This window comes from Coffea arabica, chromosome 11e (assembly GCF_036785885.1).
Source record: "Coffea arabica cultivar ET-39 chromosome 11e, Coffea Arabica ET-39 HiFi, whole genome shotgun sequence".
In the NCBI taxonomy this organism is placed as follows: Eukaryota; Viridiplantae; Streptophyta; class Magnoliopsida; order Gentianales; family Rubiaceae; genus Coffea; species Coffea arabica.
The window spans coordinates 32,775,666-32,790,686 of NC_092331.1; the positions used below are offsets into that span (position 1 = coordinate 32,775,666).

The following is a 15,021-nucleotide window of genomic DNA, read 5'->3' on the forward strand; positions in this document are numbered from 1 at the left end:
TATGTAATTAGTTTTGTGAGAAATTGATTTTATTAGAAATTACAGTGATAAATTAATAAATTAAAATTAAGTTTCGGGTCATTTCGGGTCGACCCGCCGCCCCGTAAACCTGAAATTTTCGGGTTCGGGTCAGCATACCTGACCCGTCACGGGTTGGCGGGTCGGGGTTCGGGTCAACAGATTTTCTGGCGGGTCTGTTGACCCGAACCCGACCCGCCAACCTGATTTGGACCCGAATTGCCACCCCTAACTGCAAGCGTGAAGGATTGATTTCATGATAATTTAGAGTTGCGGGATGAGGGAAAAAAACAGGGTGCAAATCAATAACAAAAAAAAATATAAAGTAAATAAATAAAAGGATAAGAGGAAAATGCTTGAATTGACGCTTAAAATGAATTTCGGTCTAGAAAAGCCACACTGCTTCGCAGGACGGGGTAGTTTAAAAGAATAAAGCGAAAGGAACATGGCGGGTGCGATCATACCAGCACTAATGCACCGGATCCCATCAGAACTCCGAAGTTAAGCGTGCTTGGGCGAGAGTAGTACTAGGATGGGTGACCCCCTGGGAAGTCCTCGTGTTGCACCCCTCTCTTTTTTGTTTCGAAATCCAAATTTCCTATTCGTTCTTTATCCTGTAGTAATTTAGCTCCGTCGGAACGATTGCTTAATATTTTGCTTCTTGTCGAAGCGTGAAGGAGGATCTGAAGGCGCGAGACAAATCAGGAACGGTACGGCTCGATCAAAGCCCGGATCGTCGCTCAAATTTGTCGGCGCAAATGTATCACCGCAACTAGGGGTGGCAATTTTCGACACGACCTGAAAACACGACACGAACCTAACACGAAATTAATGGGTTTGGGTTGAGGTTTCGGGAATTCGGGTCAGAATCGGGTTGGACCCGATGAACCCGAAAAGAAAACCGGTCGATTTCGGGTCAACCCGTGGTGACCTGATATGACCCGATATGACCCGTTTACGAATTAAAAATAATTTAATAAACATAAAAATAATTTTGTCTAACTAAACTAAGTTATTCTTTTTTTCAAAGGCATTAATTACTTAATCCTAAACGAATTTATTTAATTTGTGTGAAGTTGAAATTATTATACTTGGACAAATAATATATTATATTATTTTTCACTTTTGTATTGTTTTAATTTATTTTATATTTTGCTTGGGATAAAACACTTTTACGGTGTTTAATTTATTTTAGATTTGATTTGGAATCATTTATTTAAATTTTTATTACTTGATTATGTAATTAGTTTTGTGAGAAATTGATTTTATCAGAAATTACAGTGATAAATTAATAAATTAAAATTAAGTTTCGGGTCATTTCGGGTCGACCCGCCGCCCCGTAAACCTGAAATTTTCGGGTTCGGGTCAGCATACCTGACCCGTCACGGGTTGGCGGGTCGGGGTTCGGGTCAACAGATTTTCTGGCGGGTCTGTTGACCCGAACCCGACCCGCCAACCTGATTTGGACCCGAATTGCCACCCCTAACTGCAAGCGTGAAGGATTGATTTCATGATAATTTAGAGTTGCGGGATGAGGGAAAAAAACAGGGTGCAAATCAATAACAAAAAAAAATATAAAGTAAATAAATAAAAGGATAAGAGGAAAATGCTTGAATTGACGCTTAAAATGAATTTCGGTCTAGAAAAGCCACACTGCTTCGCAGGACGGGGTAGTTTAAAAGAATAAAGCGAAAGGAACATGGCGGGTGCGATCATACCAGCACTAATGCACCGGATCCCATCAGAACTCCGAAGTTAAGCGTGCTTGGGCGAGAGTAGTACTAGGATGGGTGACCCCCTGGGAAGTCCTCGTGTTGCACCTCTCTCTTTTTTGTTTCGAAATCCAAATTTCCTATTCGTTCTTTATCCTGTAGTAATTTAGCTCCGTCGGAACGATTGCTTAATATTTTGCTTCTTGTCGAAGCGTGAAGGAGGATCTGAAGGCGCGAGACAAATCAGGAACGGTACGGCTCGATCAAAGCCCGGATCGTCGCTCAAATTTGTCGGCGCAAATGTATCACCGCAACTAGGGGTGGCAATTTTCGACACGACCTGAAAACACGACACGAACCTAACACGAAATTAATGGGTTTGGGTTGAGGTTTCGGGAATTCGGGTCAGAATCGGGTTGGACCCGATGAACCCGAAAAGAAAACCGGTCGATTTCGGGTCAACCCGTGGTGACCTGATATGACCCGTTTACGAATTAAAAATAATTTAATAAACATAAAAATAATTTTATCTAACTAAACTAAGTTATTCTTTTTTTCAAAGGCATTAATTACTTAATCCTAAACGAATTTATTTAATTTGTGTGAATTTGAAATTATTATACTTGGACAAATAATATATTATATTATTTTTCACTTTTGTATTGTTTTAATTTATTTTATATTTTGCTTGGGATAAAACACTTTTACGGTGTTTAATTTATTTTAGATTTGATTTGGAATCATTTATTTAAATTTTTATTACTTGATTATGTAATTAGTTTTGTGAGAAATTGATTTTATTAGAAATTACAGTGATAAATTAATAAATTAAAATTAAGTTTCGGGTCATTTCGGGTCGACCCGCCGCCCCGTAAACCTGAAATTTTCGGGTTCGGGTCAGCATACCTGACCCGTCACGGGTTGGCGGGTCGGGGTTCGGGTCAACAGATTTTCTGGCGGGTCTGTTGACCCGAACCCGACCCGCCAACCTGATTTGGACCCGAATTGCCACCCCTAACTGCAAGCGTGAAGGATTGATTTCATGATAATTTAGAGTTGCGGGATGAGGGAAAAAAACAGGGTGCAAATCAATAACAAAAAAAAATATAAAGTAAATAAATAAAAGGATAAGAGGAAAATGCTTGAATTGACGCTTAAAATGAATTTCGGTCTAGAAAAGCCACACTGCTTCGCAGGACGGGGTAGTTTAAAAGAATAAAGCGAAAGGAACATGGCGGGTGCGATCATACCAGCACTAATGCACCGGATCCCATCAGAACTCCGAAGTTAAGCGTGCTTGGGCGAGAGTAGTACTAGGATGGGTGACCCCCTGGGAAGTCCTCGTGTTGCACCCCTTTCTTTTTTGTTTCGAAATCCAAATTTCCTATTCGTTCTTTATCCTGTAGTAATTTAGCTCCGTCGGAACGATTGCTTAATATTTTGCTTCTTGTCGAAGCGTGAAGGAGGATCTGAAGGCGCGAGACAAATCAGGAACGGTACGGCTCGATCAAAGCCCGGATCGTCGCTCAAATTTGTCGGCGCAAATGTATCACCGCAACTAGGGGTGGCAATTTTCGACACGACCTGAAAACACGACACGAACCTAACACGAAATTAATGGGTTTGGGTTGAGGTTTCGGGAATTCGGGTCAGAATCGGGTTGGACCCGATGAACCCGAAAAGAAAACCGGTCGATTTCGGGTCAACCCGTGGTGACCTGATATGACCCGATATGACCCGTTTACGAATTAAAAATAATTTAATAAACATAAAAATAATTTTATCTAACTAAACTAAGTTATTCTTTTTTTCAAAGGCATTAATTACTTAATCCTAAACGAATTTATTTAATTTGTGTGAAGTTGAAATTATTATACTTGGACAAATAATATATTATATTATTTTTCACTTTTGTATTGTTTTAATTTATTTTATATTTTGCTTGGGATAAAACACTTTTACGGTGTTTAATTTATTTTAGATTTGATTTGGAATCATTTATTTAAATTTTTATTACTTGATTATGTAATTAGTTTTGTGAGATATTGATTTTATCAGAAATTACAGTGATAAATTAATAAATTAAAATTAAGTTTCGGGTCATTTCGGGTCGACCCGCCGCCCCGTAAACCTGAAATTTTCGGGTTCGGGTCAGCATACCTGACCCGTCACGGGTTGGCGGGTCGGGGTTCGGGTCAACAGATTTTCTGGCGGGTCTGTTGACCCGAACCCGACCCGCCAACCTGATTTGGACCCGAATTGCCACCCCTAACTGCAAGCGTGAAGGATTGATTTCATGATAATTTAGAGTTGCGGGATGAGGGAAAAAAACAGGGTGCAAATCAATAACAAAAAAAAATATAAAGTAAATAAATAAAAGGATAAGAGGAAAATGCTTGAATTGACGCTTAAAATGAATTTCGGTCTAGAAAAGCCACACTGCTTCGCAGGACGGGGTAGTTTAAAAGAATAAAGCGAAAGGAACATGGCGGGTGCGATCATACCAGCACTAATGCACCGGATCCCATCAGAACTCCGAAGTTAAGCGTGCTTGGGCGAGAGTAGTACTAGGATGGGTGACCCCCTGGGAAGTCCTCGTGTTGCACCCCTCTCTTTTTTGTTTCGAAATCCAAATTTCCTATTCGTTCTTTATCCTGTAGTAATTTAGCTCCGTCGGAACGATTGCTTAATATTTTGCTTCTTGTCGAAGCGTGAAGGAGGATCTGAAGGCGCGAGACAAATCAGGAACGGTACGGCTCGATCAAAGCCCGGATCGTCGCTCAAATTTGTCGGCGCAAATGTATCACCGCAACTAGGGGTGGCAATTTTCGACACGACCTGAAAACACGACACGAACCTAACACGAAATTAATGGGTTTGGGTTGAGGTTTCGGGAATTCGGGTCAGAATCGGGTTGGACCCGATGAACCCGAAAAGAAAACCGGTCGATTTCGGGTCAACCCGTGGTGACCTGATATGACTCGTTTACGAATTAAAAATAATTTAATAAACATAAAAATAATTTTATCTAACTAAACTAAGTTATTCTTTTTTTCAAAGGCATTAATTACTTAATCCTAAACGAATTTATTTAATTTGTGTGAAGTTGAAATTATTATACTTGGACAAATAATATATTATATTATTTTTCACTTTTGTATTGTTTTAATTTATTTTATATTTTGCTTGGGATAAAACACTTTTACGGTGTTTAATTTATTTTAGATTTGATTTGGAATCATTTATTTAAATTTTTATTACTTGATTATGTAATTAGTTTTGTGAGAAATTGATTTTATTAGAAATTACAGTGATAAATTAATAAATTAAAATTAAGTTTCGGGTCATTTCGGGTCGACCCGCCGCCCCGTAAACCTGAAATTTTCGGGTTCGGGTCAGCATACCTGACCCGTCACGGGTTGGCGGGTCGGGGTTCGGGTCAACAGATTTTCTGGCGGGTCTGTTGACCCGAACCCGACCCGCCAACCTGATTTGGACCCGAATTGCCACCCCTAACTGCAAGCGTGAAGGATTGATTTCATGATAATTTAGAGTTGCGGGATGAGGGAAAAAAACAGGGTGCAAATCAATAACAAAAAAAAAATATAAAGTAAATAAATAAAAGGATAAGAGGAAAATGCTTGAATTGACGCTTAAAATGAATTTCGGTCTAGAAAAGCCACACTGCTTCGCAGGACGGGGTAGTTTAAAAGAATAAAACGAAATGAACATGGCGGGTGCGATCATACCAGCATTAATGCACCGGATCCCATCAGAACTCCGAAGTTAAGCGTGCTTGGGCGAGAGTAGTACTAGGATGGGTGACCCCCTGGGAAGTCCTCGTGTTGCACCCCTCTCTTTTTTGTTTCGAAATCCAAATTTCCTATTCGTTCTTTATCCTGTAGTAATTTAGCTCCGTCGGAACGATTGCTTAATATTTTGCTTCTTGTCGAAGCGTGAAGGAGGACCTGAAGGCGCGAGACAAATCAGGAACGGTACGGCTCGATCAAAGCCCGGATCGTCGCTCAAATTTGTCGGCGCAAATGTATCACCGCAACTAGGGGTGGCAATTTTCGACACGACTTGAAAACACGACACGAATCTAACACGAAATTAATGGGTTTGGGTTGAGGTTTCGGGAATTCGGGTCAGAATCGGGTTGGACCCGATGAACCCGAAAAGAAAACCGGTCGATTTCGGGTCAACCCGTGGTGACCTGATATGACCCGATATGACCCGTTTACGAATTAAAAATAATTTAATAAACATAAAAATAATTTTATCTAACTAAACTAAGTTATTCTTTTTTTCAAAGGCATTAATTACTTAATCCTAAACGAATTTATTTAATTTGTGTGAAGTTGAAATTATTATACTTGGACAAATAATATATTATATTATTTTTCACTTTTGTATTGTTTTAATTTATTTTATATTTTGCTTGGGATAAAACACTTTTACGGTGTTTAATTTATTTTAGATTTGATTTGGAATCATTTATTTAAATTTTTATTACTTGATTATGTAATTAGTTTTGTGAGAAATTGATTTTATTAGAAATTACAGTGATAAATTAATAAATTAAAATTAAGTTTCGGGTCATTTCGGGTCGACCCGCCGCCCCGTAAACCTGAAATTTTCGGGTTCGGGTCAGCATACCTGACCCGTCACGGGTTGGCGGGTCGGGGTTCGGGTCAACAGATTTTCTGGCGGGTCTGTTGACCCGAACCCGACCCGCCAACCTGATTTGGACCCGAATTGCCACCCCTAACTGCAAGCGTGAAGGATTGATTTCATGATAATTTAGAGTTGCGGGATGAGGGAAAAAAACAGGGTGCAAATCAATAACAAAAAAAAATATAAAGTAAATAAATAAAAGGATAAGAGGAAAATGCTTGAATTGACGCTTAAAATGAATTTCGGTCTAGAAAAGCCACACTGCTTCGCAGGACGGGGTAGTTTAAAAGAATAAAGCGAAAGGAACATGGCGGGTGCGATCATACCAGCACTAATGCACCGGATCCCATCAGAACTCCGAAGTTAAGCGTGCTTGGGCGAGAGTAGTACTAGGATGGGTGACCCCCTGGGAAGTCCTCGTGTTGCATCCCTCTCTTTTTTGTTTCGAAATCCAAATTTCCTATTCGTTCTTTATCCTGTAGTAATTTAGCTCCGTCGGAACGATTGCTTAATATTTTGCTTCTTGTCGAAGCGTGAAGGAGGATCTGAAGGCGCGAGACAAATCAGGAACGGTACGGCTCGATCAAAGCCCGGATCGTCGCTCAAATTTGTCGGTGCAAATGTATCACCGCAACTAGGGGTGGCAATTTTCGACACGACCTGAAAACACGACACGAACCTAACACGAAATTAATGGGTTTGGGTTGAGGTTTCGGGAATTCGGGTCAGAATCGGGTTGGACCCGATGAACCCGAAAAGAAAACCGGTCGATTTCGGGTCAACCCGTGGTGACCTGATATGACCCGATATGACCCGTTTACGAATTAAAAATAATTTAATAAACATAAAAATAATTTTATCTAACTAAACTAAGTTATTCTTTTTTTCAAAGGCATTAATTACTTAATCCTAAACGAATTTATTTAATTTGTGTGAAGTTGAAATTATTATACTTGGACAAATAATATATTATATTATTTTTCACTTTTGTATTGTTTTAATTTATTTTATATTTTGCTTGGGATAAAACACTTTTACGGTGTTTAATTTATTTTAGATTTGATCTGGAATCATTTATTTAAATTTTTATTACTTGATTATGTAATTAGTTTTGTGAGAAATTGATTTTATTAGAAATTACAGTGATAAATTAATAAATTAAAATTAAGTTTCGGGTCATTTCGAGTCGACCCGTCGCCCCGTAAACCTGAAATTTTCGGGTTCGGGTCAGCATACCTGACCCGTCACGGGTTGGCGGGTCGGGGTTCGGGTCAACAGATTTTCTGGCGGGTCTGTTGACCCGAACCCGACCCGCCAACCTGATTTGGACCCGAATTGCCACCCCTAACTGCAAGCGTGAAGGATTGATTTCATGATAATTTAGAGTTGCGGGATGAGGGAAAAAAACAGGGTGCAAATCAATAACAAAAAAAAATATAAAGTAAATAAATAAAAGGATAAGAGGAAAATGCTTGAATTGACGCTTAAAATGAATTTCGGTCTAGAAAAGCCACACTGCTTCGCAGGACGGGGTAGTTTAAAAGAATAAAGCGAAAGGAACATGGCGGGTGCGATCATACCAGCATTAATGCACCGGATCCCATCAGAACTCCGAAGTTAAGCGTGCTTGGGCGAGAGTAGTACTAGGATGGGTGACCCCCTGGGAAGTCCTCGTGTTGCACCCCTTTCTTTTTTGTTTCGAAATCCAAATTTCCTATTCGTTCTTTATCCTGTAGTAATTTAGCTCCGTCGGAACGATTGCTTAATATTTTGCTTCTTGTCGAAGCGTGAAGGAGGATCTGAAGGCGCGAGACAAATCAGGAACGGTACGGCTCGATCAAAGCCCGGATCGTCGCTCAAATTTGTCGGCGCAAATGTATCACCGCAACTAGGGGTGGCAATTTTCGACACGACCTGAAAACACGACACGAACCTAACACGAAATTAATGGGTTTGGGTTGAGGTTTCGGGAATTCGGGTCAGAATCGGGTTGGACCCGATGAACCCGAAAAGAAAACCGGTCGATTTCGGGTCAACCCGTGGTGACCTGATATGACCCGATATGACCCGTTTACGAATTAAAAATAATTTAATAAACATAAAAATAATTTTATCTAACTAAACTAAGTTATTCTATTTTTCAAAGGCATTAATTTCTTAATCCTAAACGAATTTATTTAATTTGTGTGAAGTTGAAATTATTATACTTGGACAAACAATATATTATATTATTTTTCACTTTTGTATTGTTTTAATTTATTTTATATTTTGCTTGGGATAAAACACTTTTACGGTGTTTAATTTATTTTAGATTTGATTTGGAATCATTTATTTAAATTTTTATTACTTGATTATGTAATTAGTTTTGTGAGAAATTGATTTTATCAGAAATTACAGTGATAAATTAATAAATTAAAATTAAGTTTCGGGTCATTTCGGGTCGACCCGCCGCCCCGTAAACCTGAAATTTTCGGGTTCGGGTCAGCATACCTGACCCGTCACGGGTTGGCGGGTCGGGGTTCGGGTCAACAGATTTTCTGGCGGGTCTGTTGACCCGAACCCGACCCGCCAACCTGATTTGGACCCGAATTGCCACCCCTAACTGCAAGCGTGAAGGATTGATTTCATGATAATTTAGAGTTGCGGGATGAGGGAAAAAAACAGGGTGCAAATCAATAACAAAAAAAAATATAAAGTAAATAAATAAAAGGATAAGAGGAAAATGCTTGAATTGACGCTTAAAATGAATTTCGGTCTAGAAAAGCCACACTGCTTCGCAGGACGGGGTAGTTTAAAAGAATAAAGCGAAAGGAACATGGCGGGTGCGATCATACCAGCACTAATGCACCGGATCCCATCAGAACTCCGAAATTAAGCGTGCTTGGGCGAGAGTAGTACTAGGATGGGTGACCCCTTGGGAAGTCCTCGTGTTGCACCCCTCTCTTTTTTGTTTCGAAATCCAAATTTCCTATTCGTTCTTTATCCTGTAGTAATTTAGCTCCGTCGGAACGATTGCTTAATATTTTGCTTCTTGTCGAAGCGTGAAGGAGGATCTGAAGGCGCGAGACAAATCAGGAACGGTACGGCTCGATCAAAGCCCGGATCGTCGCTCAAATTTGTCGGCGCAAATGTATCACCGCAACTAGGGGTGGCAATATTCGACACGACCTGAAAACACGACACGAACCTAACACGAAATTAATGGGTTTGGGTTGAGGTTTCGGGAATTCGGGTCAGAATCGGGTTGGACCCGATGAACCCGAAAAGAAAACCGGTCGATTTCGGGTCAACCCGTGGTGACCTGATATGACCCGATATGACCCGTTTACGAATTAAAAATAATTTAATAAACATAAAAATAATTTTATCTAACTAAACTAAGTTATTCTTTTTTTCAAAGGCATTAATTTCTTAATCCTAAACGAATTTATTTAATTTGTGTGAAGTTGAAATTATTATACTTGGACAAACAATATATTATATTATTTTTCACTTTTGTATTGTTTTAATTTATTTTATATTTTGCTTGGGATAAAACACTTTTACGGTGTTTAATTTATTTTAGATTTGATTTGGAATCATTTATTTAAATTTTTATTACTTGATTATGTAATTAGTTTTGTGAGAAATTGATTTTATCAGAAATTACAGTGATAAATTAATAAATTAAAATTAAGTTTCGGGTCATTTCGGGTCGACCCGCCGCCCCGTAAACCTGAAATTTTCGGGTTCGGGTCAGCATACCTGACCCGTCACGGGTTGGCGGGTCGGGGTTCGGGTCAACAGATTTTCTGGCGGGTCTGTTGACCCGAACCCGACCCGCCAACCTGATTTGGACCCGAATTGCCACCCCTAACTGCAAGCGTGAAGGATTGATTTCATGATAATTTAGAGTTGCGGGATGAGGGAAAAAAACAGGGTGCAAATCAATAACAAAAAAAAATATAAATTAAATAAATAAAAGGATAAGAGGAAAATGCTTGAATTGACGCTTAAAATGAATTTCGGTCTAGAAAAGCCACACTGCTTCGCAGGACGGGGTAGTTTAAAAGAATAAAGCGAAAGGAACATGGCGGGTGCGATCATACCAGCACTAATGCACCGGATCCCATCAGAACTCCGAAGTTAAGCGTGCTTGGGCGAGAGTAGTACTAGGATGGGTGACCCCCTGGGAAGTCCACGTGTTGCACCCCTCTCTTTTTTGTTTCGAAATCCAAATTTCCTATTCGTTCTTTATCCTGTAGTAATTTAGCTCCGTCGGAACGATTGCTTAATATTTTGCTTCTTGTCGAAGCGTGAAGGAGGATCTGAAGGCGCGAGACAAATCAGGAACGGTACGGCTCGATCAAAGCCCGGATCGTCGCTCAAATTTGTCGGCGCAAATGTATCACCGCAACTAGGGGTGGCAATTTTCGACACGACCTGAAAACACGACACGAACCTAACACGAAATTAATGGGTTTGGGTTGAGGTTTCGGGAATTCGGGTCAGAATCGGGTTGGACCCGATGAACCCGAAAAGAAAACCGGTCGATTTCGGGTCAACCCGTGGTGACCTGATATGACTCGTTTACGAATTAAAAATAATTTAATAAACATAAAAATAATTTTATCTAACTAAACTAAGTTATTCTTTTTTTCAAAGGCATTAATTACTTAATCCTAAACGAATTTATTTAATTTGTGTGAAGTTGAAATTATTATACTTGGACAAATAATATATTATATTATTTTTCACTTTTGTATTGTTTTAATTTATTTTATATTTTGCTTGGGATAAAACACTTTTACGGTGTTTAATTTATTTTAGATTTGATTTGGAATCATTTATTTAAATTTTTATTACTTGATTATGTAATTAGTTTTGTGAGAAATTGATTTTATGAGAAATTACAGTGATAAATTAATAAATTAAAATTAAGTTTCGGGTCATTTCGGGTCGACCCGCCGCCCCGTAAACCTGAAATTTTCGGGTTCGGGTCAGCATACCTGACCCGTCACGGGTTGGCGGGTCGGGGTTCGGGTCAACAGATTTTCTGGCGGGTCTGTTGACCCGAACCCGACCCGCCAACCTGATTTGGACCCGAATTGCCACCCCTAACTGCAAGCGTGAAGGATTGATTTCATGATAATTTAGAGTTGCGGGATGAGGGAAAAAAACAGGGTGCAAATCAATAACAAAAAAAAATATAAAGTAAATAAATAAAAGGATAAGAGGAAAATGCTTGAATTGACGCTTAAAATGAATTTCGGTCTAGAAAAGCCACACTGCTTCGCAGGACGGGGTAGTTTAAAAGAATAAAGCGAAAGGAACATGGCGGGTGCGATCATACCAGCATTAATGCACCGGATCCCATCAGAACTCCGAAGTTAAGCGTGCTTGGGCGAGAGTAGTACTAGGATGGGTGACCCCCTGGGAAGTCCTCGTGTTGCACCCCTTTCATTTTTGTTTCGAAATCCAAATTTCCTATTCGTTCTTTATCCTGTAGTAATTTAGCTCCGTCGGAACGATTGCTTAATATTTTGCTTCTTGTCGAAGCGTGAAGGAGGATCTGAAGGCGCGAGACAAATCAGGAACGGTACGGCTCGATCAAAGCCCGGATCGTCGCTCAAATTTGTCGGCGCAAATGTATCACCGCAACTAGGGGTGGCAATTTTCGACACGACCTGAAAACACGACACGAACCTAACACGAAATTAATGGGTTTGGGTTGAGGTTTCGGGAATTCGGGTTGGACCCGATGAACCCGAAAAGAAAACCGGTCGATTTCGGGTCAACCCGTGGTGACCTGATATGACTCGTTTACGAATTAAAAATAATTTAATAAACATAAAAATAATTTTATCTAACTAAACTAAGTTATTCTTTTTTTCAAAGGCATTAATTACTTAATCCTAAACGAATTTATTTAATTTGTGTGAAGTTGAAATTATTATACTTGGACAAATAATATATTATATTATTTTTCACTTTTGTATTGTTTTAATTTATTTTATATTTTGCTTGGGATAAAACACTTTTACGGTGTTTAATTTATTTTAGATTTGATTTGGAATCATTTATTTAAATTTTTATTACTTGATTATGTAATTAGTTTTGTGAGAAATTGATTTTATGAGAAATTACAGTGATAAATTAATAAATTAAAATTAAGTTTCGGGTCATTTCGGGTCGACCCGCCGCCCCGTAAACCTGAAATTTTCGGGTTCGGGTCAGCATACCTGACCCGTCACGGGTTGGCGGGTCGGGGTTCGGGTCAACAGATTTTCTGGCGGGTCTGTTGACCCGAACCCGACCCGCCAACCTGATTTGGACCCGAATTGCCACCCCTAACTGCAAGCGTGAAGGATTGATTTCATGATAATTTAGAGTTGCGGGATGAGGGAAAAAAACAGGGTGCAAATCAATAACAAAAAAAAATATAAAGTAAATAAATAAAAGGATAAGAGGAAAATGCTTGAATTGACGCTTAAAATGAATTTCGGTCTAGAAAAGCCACACTGCTTCGCAGGACGGGGTAGTTTAAAAGAATAAAGCGAAAGGAACATGGCGGGTGCGATCATACCAGCATTAATGCACCGGATCCCATCAGAACTCCGAAGTTAAGCGTGCTTGGGCGAGAGTAGTACTAGGATGGGTGACCCCCTGGGAAGTCCTCGTGTTGCACCCCTTTCATTTTTGTTTCGAAATCCAAATTTCCTATTCGTTCTTTATCCTGTAGTAATTTAGCTCCGTCGGAACGATTGCTTAATATTTTGCTTCTTGTCGAAGCGTGAAGGAGGATCTGAAGGCGCGAGACAAATCAGGAACGGTACGGCTCGATCAAAGCCCGGATCGTCGCTCAAATTTGTCGGCGCAAATGTATCACCGCAACTAGGGGTGGCAATTTTCGACACGACCTGAAAACACGACACGAACCTAACACGAAATTAATGGGTTTGGGTTGAGGTTTCGGGAATTCGGGTTGGACCCGATGAACCCGAAAAGAAAACCGGTCGATTTCGGGTCAACCCGTGGTGACCTGATATGACCCGATATGACCCGTTTACGAATTAAAAATAATTTAATAAACATAAAAATAATTTTATCTAACTAAACTAAGTTATTCTTTTTTTCAAAGGCATTAATTACTTAATCCTAAACGAATTTATTTAATTTGTGTGAAGTTGAAATTATTATACTTGGACAAATAATATATTATATTATTTTTCACTTTTGTATTGTTTTAATTTATTTTATATTTTGCTTGGGATAAAACACTTTTACGGTGTTTAATTTATTTTAGATTTGATTTGGAATCATTTATTTAAATTTTTATTACTTGATTATGTAATTAGTTTTGTGAGAAATTGATTTTATTAGAAATTACAGTGATAAATTAATAAATTAAAATTAAGTTTCGGGTCATTTCGGGTCGACCCGCCGCCCCGTAAACCTGAAATTTTCGGGTTCGGGTCAGCATACCTGACCCGTCACGGGTTGGCGGGTCGGGGTTCGGGTCAACAGATTTTCTGGCGGGTCTGTTGACCCGAACCCGACCCGCCAACCTGATTTGGACCCGAATTGCCACCCCTAACTGCAAGCGTGAAGGATTGATTTCATGATAATTTAGAGTTGCGGGATGAGGGAAAAAAACAGGGTGCAAATCAATAACAAAAAAAAATATAAAGTAAATAAATAAAAGGATAAGAGGAAAATGCTTGAATTGACGCTTAAAATGAATTTCGGTCTAGAAAAGCCACACTGCTTCGCAGGACGGGGTAGTTTAAAAGAATAAAGCGAAAGGAACATGGCGGGTGCGATCATACCAGCATTAATGCACCGGATCCCATCAGAACTCCGAAGTTAAGCGTGCTTGGGCGAGAGTAGTACTAGGATGGGTGACCCCCTGGGAAGTCCTCGTGTTGCACCCCTTTCATTTTTGTTTCGAAATCCAAATTTCCTATTCGTTCTTTATCCTGTAGTAATTTAGCTCCGTCGGAACGATTGCTTAATATTTTGCTTCTTGTCGAAGCGTGAAGGAGGATCTGAAGGCGCGAGACAAATCAGGAACGGTACGGCTCGATCAAAGCCCGGATCGTCGCTCAAATTTGTCGGCGCAAATGTATCACCGCAACTAGGGGTGGCAATTTTCGACACGACCTGAAAACACGACACGAACCTAACACGAAATTAATGGGTTTGGGTTGAGGTTTCGGGAATTCGGGTTGGACCCGATGAACCCGAAAAGAAAACCGGTCGATTTCGGGTCAACCCGTGGTGACCTGATATGACCCGATATGACCCGTTTACGAATTAAAAATAATTTAATAAACATAAAAATAATTTTATCTAACTAAACTAAGTTATTCTTTTTTTCAAAGGCATTAATTTCTTAATCCTAAACGAATTTATTTAATTTGTGTGAAGTTGAAATTATTATACTTGGACAAACAATATATTATATTATTTTTCACTTTTGTATTGTTTTAATTTATTTTATATTTTGCTTGGGATAAAACACTTTTACGGTGTTTAATTTATTTTAGATTTGATTTGGAATCATTTATTTAAATTTTTATTACTTGATTATGTAATTAGTTTTGTGAGAAATTGATTTTATCAGAAATTACAG

At 39.3% G+C, this 15,021-nt stretch overlaps 12 non-coding genes across 12 annotated transcripts; all 12 read left to right on the top strand.

The window, feature by feature from the left end:
- Positions 1-468: 468 nt before the first annotated feature.
- Positions 469-587, top strand: LOC140022954 (5S ribosomal RNA). The gene has a single exon (XR_011826930.1). It is a non-coding gene; the product is annotated as a 5S ribosomal RNA (ribosomal RNA).
- A 1,135-nt stretch (positions 588-1,722) lies between these two features.
- On the top strand, positions 1,723-1,841 carry LOC140030620 (5S ribosomal RNA). Its single transcript, XR_011834535.1, has one exon. It is a non-coding gene; the product is annotated as a 5S ribosomal RNA (ribosomal RNA).
- A 1,125-nt stretch (positions 1,842-2,966) lies between these two features.
- Positions 2,967-3,085, top strand: LOC140022966 (5S ribosomal RNA). The gene has a single exon (XR_011826941.1). It is a non-coding gene; the product is annotated as a 5S ribosomal RNA (ribosomal RNA).
- A 1,135-nt stretch (positions 3,086-4,220) lies between these two features.
- LOC140022977 (5S ribosomal RNA) lies at positions 4,221-4,339 on the top strand. Its single transcript, XR_011826952.1, has one exon. It is a non-coding gene; the product is annotated as a 5S ribosomal RNA (ribosomal RNA).
- Positions 4,340-5,465: 1,126 nt separating this feature from the next.
- LOC140030201 (5S ribosomal RNA) lies at positions 5,466-5,584 on the top strand. The gene has a single exon (XR_011834115.1). It is a non-coding gene; the product is annotated as a 5S ribosomal RNA (ribosomal RNA).
- A 1,135-nt stretch (positions 5,585-6,719) lies between these two features.
- On the top strand, positions 6,720-6,838 carry LOC140029986 (5S ribosomal RNA). The gene has a single exon (XR_011833900.1). It is a non-coding gene; the product is annotated as a 5S ribosomal RNA (ribosomal RNA).
- Positions 6,839-7,973: 1,135 nt separating this feature from the next.
- On the top strand, positions 7,974-8,092 carry LOC140030203 (5S ribosomal RNA). The gene has a single exon (XR_011834117.1). It is a non-coding gene; the product is annotated as a 5S ribosomal RNA (ribosomal RNA).
- A 1,135-nt stretch (positions 8,093-9,227) lies between these two features.
- On the top strand, positions 9,228-9,346 carry LOC140031268 (5S ribosomal RNA). The gene has a single exon (XR_011835189.1). It is a non-coding gene; the product is annotated as a 5S ribosomal RNA (ribosomal RNA).
- A 1,135-nt stretch (positions 9,347-10,481) lies between these two features.
- Positions 10,482-10,600, top strand: LOC140022419 (5S ribosomal RNA). The gene has a single exon (XR_011826401.1). It is a non-coding gene; the product is annotated as a 5S ribosomal RNA (ribosomal RNA).
- A 1,125-nt stretch (positions 10,601-11,725) lies between these two features.
- LOC140030204 (5S ribosomal RNA) lies at positions 11,726-11,844 on the top strand. Its single transcript, XR_011834118.1, has one exon. It is a non-coding gene; the product is annotated as a 5S ribosomal RNA (ribosomal RNA).
- A 1,114-nt stretch (positions 11,845-12,958) lies between these two features.
- LOC140030205 (5S ribosomal RNA) lies at positions 12,959-13,077 on the top strand. Its single transcript, XR_011834119.1, has one exon. It is a non-coding gene; the product is annotated as a 5S ribosomal RNA (ribosomal RNA).
- A 1,124-nt stretch (positions 13,078-14,201) lies between these two features.
- LOC140030206 (5S ribosomal RNA) lies at positions 14,202-14,320 on the top strand. Its single transcript, XR_011834120.1, has one exon. It is a non-coding gene; the product is annotated as a 5S ribosomal RNA (ribosomal RNA).
- The last annotated feature ends 701 nt before the right edge of the window (positions 14,321-15,021 follow it).